Source organism: Schistocerca nitens, chromosome 3, assembly GCF_023898315.1.
Source record: "Schistocerca nitens isolate TAMUIC-IGC-003100 chromosome 3, iqSchNite1.1, whole genome shotgun sequence".
NCBI lineage: Eukaryota > Metazoa > Arthropoda > Insecta > Orthoptera > Acrididae > Schistocerca > Schistocerca nitens.
The window spans coordinates 810531296-810536961 of NC_064616.1; the positions used below are offsets into that span (position 1 = coordinate 810531296).

Below are 5666 nucleotides of genomic sequence, written 5' to 3' on the forward strand. Positions count from 1 at the left end.
GCTAGTGAATTAATCACTACTGAACCAAAACTGCTTATAAAAAATCTATAATCACCTTTTCGTGTTGTTTGAAGTCAAAGTAACGGTTTCAGTATCGGCCGAACAGCAAGAAGTTTGTTTCTCAGAAGCTGTCTGAAGTCTTCTGTTTTGTTTACATTTAGTAATAGATGCTTTTTCGCAATACAACACAAAATTAATAAAAGTATTGCGGATTGATAGTGATATAAATCACCCATTTAATGTAACAGAAAAATACCAGTAATAATCTAAAAATAATGAGAAGGCAGATACCGCTCGTAATCGACTGTACAAAGAATAACCGTTTAGACGTCAAAGCGACTTGCGCAACAGTCTCAGTGCAGAATGAGATTTTCACTCTGCAGTGGAGTGTGCGCTGATATGAAACTTACTGGCAGATTAAAACTGTGTGCCGGACCGAGACTCGAACTCGGGACCTTTGCCTTTCGCGGGTAAGTGCTCTAACCGCCAGGAAGATTCATATCAGCGCACACTCTGCTGCAGAGTGAAAATCTCATTCTGGAAACATCCCCCAGGCTGTGGCTAAGCCATGTCTCAACAATACCCTTTCTTTCAGGAGTGCTAGTTCTGCAAGGTTCGCAGGAGAGCTTCTGTAAAGTTTGGAAGGTAGGAGACGAGGTACTGGCAGAAGTAAAGCTGTGAGGACCAGGCGTGAGTCGTGCTTGGATAGCTCAGTTGGTAGAGCACTTGCCCGCGAAAGCAAAGGTCCCGAGTTCGAGTCTCGGTCTGGCAAACAGTTTTAATCTGCCGGGGAGTTTCAGTCTCAGTGCTCATCTTCTTCTCCCGAAAATGAAAGGAGAAGTGATGGCATGATTAGTGGACTGATAGCAAGGGCGGATGGCGCAACCCAGCCCTATCGACTTACCTTGGCCTCAAGACCACAATACACTGGGATCATCGTCAGCGTCCACTGCTGAGATGGCCAAGTTGTACACAGGAAGTGAATGGCGTCTCAACGATGAACTTTAGGTCTACGTTAGGCAGCGGGAGAACGTAGCAGTCAAAATTTATTTCTGATAGTTTTTCGTTCTTATAGTTGTTAGAGCTTATTATACAGATTGGAATTCCACAGATCTGATAGTAATAGTTTTAGTTCCTCCCTCCCTGAGGACGCCGCCTTATCCTAGACACCTTCAGTGCCGGGCTGGAGGGTTTGCGTGCCTCGATGAAGTCGAGAGCTATGCCGGCGGCAGCGTAGCTACTGGCAGGGTCACCCAAGCCGGACAAGTCTTGACTGAGGAGGCAGACGAAGTGTGTCCCGCAGCATAGCGCGGGTGGGGGGTGGGGGGGGGGAGGTCTGTAGGTCTGTAGGTGTAGGGAAGCCGACCTCCCTAGGGAAGTAAACCCTAAAGAAATCCATGTCCTCTAAGATGGGGGTTGGGCGTGGGGCCGATAATTCCACACTGTAAAAATGACATATTACGGAACCTCAACAACAGCCTCGGATGATGGATGAGACACAATAAACACGACCTCGGCAAAGAAAAATGACAAAAGATTTGGCAATAGTAACATGGAATGTACGAACAATATTGAAACCTGGAAAAATGGAAGAAATAACTGATGAGATCATGAAGTTCATGTACAACATTGTAGCGCTACAAGAAATAAGATGGCAAGGACAAAGACAGATAGATATGCTTCAGTATTGTCTGCTGTATAGTGGACCAGACAGAAGAACAGGACAAGCTGGAACGGGATTCAGAATAACAAAGGTGTTTGTTAAAAGTGTTTTGGAATTTGAACCCATAAATGAAAGACTTAGCAGACTGAGAGTGAAAGGGAAATACAGTAATATAACGATATTAACAGCATACGCACAAACAGAGGGAGCAGAAGAAGAAACAAAGGAAAAGTTTTATGAAGATCTAGAAAGGGCATGTAGTAAAGTACAAAAGTATGATCTGTTCTTAGTTATGCGAGATTGTAATGCACAGGTTGGGCGAAGCGAATATGGAAGAGTATCTGGGAGACACACATTACATGAAGAAAGTAACGAGAATGGAGAAATGTTATGTCAGTTTGCTGCTAGAAATAATCTAATCATCAGGAGCATCTGTTTCCCACATAAAAGAATACATCTCGGAACATGGAAATCAAATGCAAGTGGAGTAGTCAATCAAATAGACTATGTGTTAGTAAAGGCAGGGCGTGCCATGTCAGTTATTGATGTGAGGAGCTGCAGGAGCCCTAACTGTGACTCAGACCACTATGATGTAAAAACTGTAGTGAGAGAGAAACTATCTGTAACACCTAAACCCGAAATGGAGAAAAATACAACCTGGGACACAGAAAAACTGAGTGACCCAGGAGTTGAGAAAGCATATCAAGCAAAAGTTAGAGATGCACTGACCCCCAGCGAGGAAACAATGAGAATCCAAGAGAGATGGACTAAGATCCAGAAAGCACTGAAAGAGGCAGCAGAAGACATAATCGGGATGAGAAGTAATACACGAAATAAGTGGTTTGACGATGAATGCAGGCTAGTAATAGAACGTAAAAACGCAGTAAGACTGAGGATGATACAGAGAGAAACAAGAAGAAACGTGGAGGTGTACGAAGAATTAAGATCAAATGCCCAAATAATATACAAGAAAAAGAAAAAGGAATTGCTGAAATCAAAGTTTAAAGAGATAGAAGAATTAAGGGAACAGAATGAAACTAAGAAATTCTATCATGCCGTGGGAAAGATGAGAAAAAATTTTCAACCCAAACAAAATGCTTGCAAAAACAGAAACGGTGAGATAATAATAGATGAACAAGAAATATTGCAGAGATGGGCAGAATACTTTGAAGATATGCTTAACAAAAACTCAGATCAGGCCCCAAGAGGTACACAGGATCAGGGAGAGAACACAGAGACAAGAGAAACTGAAAGGGATGAGGCACAAAACCCAACAATGCTGGAAGTGGAAACAGTGATAAATAAAAAATAACCTTGCACATGGTGAAGATGGGATCGCGTCAGTCCTAATAAAATCATGGGGGCAACCTCTGAGACGTGAACTATTTAAACTAATAAAGAACATATGTGTAAATGAAAGCATGCCGGAGGAGTGGAATACTGGAATAATATGCCCAATATATAAGAAAAGAGAAAAGCTGAATTGTGAAAACTATAGAGGCATAGCCCTACTGAATACAGTATATAAGGTTTTCTCTGGAGTGCTGAACGAAAGAATAAAGAAGTGTCCTGAGAAGATACTCGGAGAATACCAATGTGGATTCAGACCAAACAGAGGTACCTCTGACCAGTTGTTTGTTGTTAGACAAATAATGGAAAAATTTTATGAATATGATATAGATCTCCACTTCCTGTTCTTTGACTTCAAACAAGCTTTCGATAGTATTAATAGGCCAGCATTGTATAAAGGGCTGAAAGAATTGGGCATCTGTGATAAACTGACAAGGTTAATCCAGCTAACAATGAAGGATACAAAAGCAAAAGTAAAAGTGAATAACAGAATGACCAGGCAGTTTGACCTTGAAGATGGAGTGAAACAAGATGATGCTCTGTCTGCAGTCCTGTTTAACTTAGCACTGCACAGTATCATACAAAAAGGAGATAAAAGAGGAAAAATAATCATGAAGTCCAGCAAGATATGCGCATATGCAGATGATATTGCCATCGTGGCAAGGGATGTAACTTCACGTAAAGAAATATATGGACAAATGGAAGCAGAAGGAACAAGAATTGGACTTACTGTAAATGAAAGCAAGACAAAATATATGGTTATGTCCAATTCTGAAGCTAGCGGAACACCACAGGACCTGAAGATCTCTGTTAAATGCTTCAAAGCTGTTAGATGCTTACACTATTTAGGTGTCCTCAAAAATGTTTCAAATGGCTCTGAGCACTATGGGACTAAACATTTGAGGTCATCAGTCCCCTAGAACTTGGAACTACTTAAACCTAACTAACCTAAGGACGTCACTCTCATCCATGCCCGTGTCAGGATTCGAACCTCCGACCGTAGCAGTCGTGCGGCTACGGACGGCCGGCTTAGGTGTCCTCCTAAGCAATGATAACAGTATGAGAAAATGTATTAAAGAAAGGACACAAGCAGGAAACAAAGCCTATTATGCAGACTTAAGGATACTCAAGAACTCTCTAATTACAATAATAACTAAATTGAGAGTATACTATTCTCTTGTGCGACCTGTTGCCACACATGGATCAGAAACGTGAACAGTGACAGAAGCAGACACCAACAGCCTAAGGGCATTTGAAAGGAAAATCTTACGAAAAATCTATGGCCCTGTGAGAGAGGCAGAAGGTTGGAGAGTGAGATTCAACCATGAAATACAGGAGCTTATACAAGGGAAAGATATAGTGAAATTTATCAAATCTCAAAGAATACCTTGGTTATGACATATGGAGAGTATGACGGAAGGAAGGATGCCCAAACGAATAATGAATGCCAGACTGTATTCCACCAGAAGGAAGATCAGACGAAGAGCTAGATGGATGGACAATGTGCTGGCTGACCTTGCCAAGATGGGGATCCGTTGATGGAAAAAAAAGACTGAGAACAGAGAGATATGAAGATTGTTGAGGAGGCCAAAGCCCACCAAGGGCTGTAGTGACGAAGAACATGAAGTTTTAGTTACTCCGAGCAACAGATGAAGTCATTTTAAATAACACTAGGTGTAGGCCCTGACGTTGTGTGAGAAGACCTAATAATTTTCCAGCGCACTCACACAGTCGCCAGTTAGGCTGTGGGAGTCTGTATGTAGATTTCCTTGCTTTTTTTCCTTTTCATAGAATACAGATAAGTCTTCCAGTTTAGCATTCCTCATTTAACTTTTAGTTCTGGTTACACTTTGGTTCGTTAAGTTTTTAAAGAACTATTAAATGGAATTTGTTTATTGTAATAACTGACAGAACGACTTATATTAGAAGATGGATTCAAGGGAAGGAAACATTTATAGTATTTATAAATTTAGAGAACTGTTTGGCAGTATTGACAAGTATCCACTTTGTGAAATTCTGAAGTTATCCGGGATAAAACACAACAAGCATAAGCTTATCTACAACATGTAAAGAAGCCAGACTCCAGTCATGAGAGTTGAAAGTGAAGTGGGTGAGGGAGTAGTCTAATCCCCATCTGGTTCAGTTTGTACATAGGGGGAACAGCAAAGAAAAACTAAAGAGACATTTTGAACGGAAATGAAAGTTCAGGGAGAAGCAACAAGAACGTCAATGTTTACCGAAGACAATGTAATTTTCTTAGAGTTCTCTAATGACTTGGAAAATCAGTAGAATGCAATGAATAGTGTTTTTAAAAGGTAAATAGTAACAAAGGTAACATAATGGTAATTGATTATTGCCGAAATAGTTTAGAAGTTGCCGAGAGAATTAGATTAAGAAACGAGACACTACAAGCGGAAGATGAGCTCTGCTTTTTGGGCAGCAAAATAAATGACTCTGGAAGGAATGAAGAGGATTTAAAATGCAGACTGACAATAACAAAAGTTGCTCTTCTGAAAAAGAGAAATATGTTAACACTTGAAATATATGTTTTACGAACTAGTTTTTGAAAATGTTTGTTAAGAGTGTAGCGTTATGTGGAGTTAAAACTTGGAGAAAAAAGAGAACACGCCAGCAGGGCCTGTAAGGCTTTCAA

At 40.7% G+C, this 5666-nt stretch overlaps 1 non-coding gene across 1 annotated transcript; it reads left to right on the plus strand.

Annotated features, from left to right (window-relative positions):
- The first annotated feature begins 698 nt into the window (after positions 1–698).
- Trnar-gcg (transfer RNA arginine (anticodon GCG)) lies at positions 699–772 on the plus strand. The gene has a single exon. It is a non-coding gene; the product is annotated as a tRNA-Arg (tRNA).
- Positions 773–5666: the final 4894 nt, after the last annotated feature.